Source organism: Centrocercus urophasianus, unplaced genomic scaffold (genome assembly GCF_019232065.1).
Source record: "Centrocercus urophasianus isolate 14NV4802_14NV808 unplaced genomic scaffold, USGS_Curo_1.0 seq_36, whole genome shotgun sequence".
Lineage (NCBI taxonomy): Eukaryota > Metazoa > Chordata > Aves > Galliformes > Phasianidae > Centrocercus > Centrocercus urophasianus.
The window spans coordinates 1,953,341-1,955,949 of NW_024884933.1; positions in this window are offsets into that span (position 1 = coordinate 1,953,341).

Genomic DNA, 2,609 nt, shown 5'->3' on the forward strand with positions numbered 1-2,609 from the left:
GTTGGGTTGGGCACTGGGTTGATTTGTCTTCATGTCCTGGCCAATGGGATCCGTTGGCTGGTGCAGAGGGGACATGGCAGTGGGGTGGAGGTGGGTGTAGGGCACTGGGCAGCTCAGCATCGTTGCAGCACCTTTTGGGTGCCGATGGAGCATGCTGTTGGCTGCCCCACCAACAACGCCATCTTCATCATGGGATGGGTTTGGGTTATTTGACCCGTGGGAGCAAACAGAGTTGGGATTTCCTATAGGTAAGGATGTGGGCCAAGATCCGTTCAGGATCCGTGGATGTGATGCCAGGGATGGAGTCTGCCATGGCCAACGCAATGGGATGGGCATGGGAAAGGTGTAGGGCAGGATGTCCCTGTTGTGCATGGAGCAACCCGACGCCAATCCAAGGTGGTGCAACCTGCAGAAAACAGGTAAGAATCCCTTTTTTATCCCATAGGGCAGCACAGCAGGAAAATATGTTCCCATGTGCTTGGTTTTCTACCCCTTATCTTGGGGTCAGGTTGTGCCTAGTTGGGTCTGCCCATTTCCCAGCAGGCTGAGATTGGCTTTTTGGACTGGAGGATGCCAAGGCAACCACGGATAATACAGAACAGCAACGAAATACAATGAACATTTGATATTTTACACATCTAAAGCCCACGGTGTTGTGCATGGAACCAAGAAGGAGCGTTGTGAGCAATGGGAAGGGAAACACTCACCAGCTGCCAGCTGGCAGTGCAGCCCTGTTAATTAGCACTATGATGGAGTATTAATGGGAATAAAACATGGCATTGAGGTGTGACTACAGTGAGATAAGCCCGGCGCAGTCCGTGGCTGAGGTTGGTGGCAAATATTTGCTGATGCCATATTGTGTGGCTGCCAGAGCTGAAGGAGACTGTTGAAGCCAGTTTGAAGAATGTGACCTGAAAGCTATGGTTGACCTTTAAGTTGTTCCTGTTTTTAAGGCTGGCTGTTGCTAACTGGTCCGCATGCATCCCTACTTCCTCCCTGCTGTGTCTCTGTTGCATCTCTGCTGCACCCCTACTGCATCCCTGCTGCATTCTCAGTGCATCTCTACCATATCCTTGCAGCATCCCTGCTGCATCCCCATTCCAACCCATCATCTGCATCCCCATCACATCCTTGCTGCATCCCTACTTCATCTCTTCTGCATCCCTGCTGTATCCTCTTTCCATCCCCTCTTTCCATTCCCCCTTACAGCCCTACCACGTCCCCAATGCATCCCTGCCGCATCCCTACTGCTCCCCAGCACATCCCAGCTGCATCCCCACTACATCCCTGTTGCATCTCGTTGTGTCCCCGCCGAGCATCCCTCCCCCCGCCCCAGAAGGGCTCAGCTGTGCTCCAGTTGCTGCTACACCCTATGGACAGAGGAGGGAGCACGCAGCCAGGATTTCTCGCCGCCGCAGCGCTGAGCATTCCGTGCAGAACCCAAAGAAACGCAGAGGTGTGTCCTATTCCTGAATCAACTCTGTAAAACAGCTCTCCTCACTCAGGTCCATGAGGGCTGGGGGCTCAGCTCAACCCAAACCCGACTCCTCTTCTTCCAAAGGGCTGCAGGCATGAGGTTGGCGTTGGGCATGGAGTTGGAGTTGGGCACAGTGATGGTGTTGGGTATGATGATGGTGCTGGGCATGGTGATGGTTTTGGTTATGGTGGTGGTGCTGGGTATGAGGTTGGCTTTAGGCATGGTGATGGCACTGGGCATGGTGACAGTGTTGGGTATGAGGTTGGTGCTGGGCATGGTGATGGCGTTGGGCATGGGGTTGGTTTGGGGGGTTGGGCCATCCAGGAGCACCCAGAGCTCTGGGATGACCTCTGAGCCCCACAGGGAACCTGGCTGGAGCTCTGTAACACAGCCCTTATCCTGTGGCCGTGAAGAAGCCCATCCTTGGCCAACGCTCAGCTTTGCAGAAGGGAGCAGAAGGAACCCATTGAGCTGCACCAGCTCCTGTTGCAGCCCATAGGGGCTGGTTCCAGAGCTGTAGGGTCTGCTTGAAAGCACGGGGCTCATTTCCTGGGTGAAGTTGGATTGAGTTCCATTTTCTTACAGAAAAAAAAAAAGGAGAAATCTACGGGTAACGCTCCCATGCACGGTGTGGGATTGGGAGGAGCGTGGGGAGGCAGCCGAGCTGGAAAATGCCAACTGAAGCATACAAAGGGCAGGAAGTCTGTGTGCATCGGTGTGCAGGGCACCACGGAGCTGCTCTGGGCTCTTTGCCCAATGGGTTGGGTGAGAAAAGGAAGGGCAGTGCCTGCTCTGCCCCGGGGCAGGGGGGAGACAGTGGAAAATCCCATGCGGCTGCGTGGAGGGGAGGAGAAATGTGGGGAAATAGTGGGAAATTGTGGGTAATAATGGGGGGAAATGGGAAGTAATGGGGAAATGGTGGGAAGTAATGGGGGAAAATGGGGAAATAGTGGGAAATGATGGGAAATGAGGGAGAAATAATGAGAAATAGTGGGTAATAAGGGGAAATAATGGGGAAATGTGGGAAAATAATGAGAAATTGTGGGTAATCGTGGGGGGAAATGGGAAATAATGGGGAAATTGTGGGAAGTGATGGAGAGATAAAGAGAAATACTGGGTAATAATGGGAAAT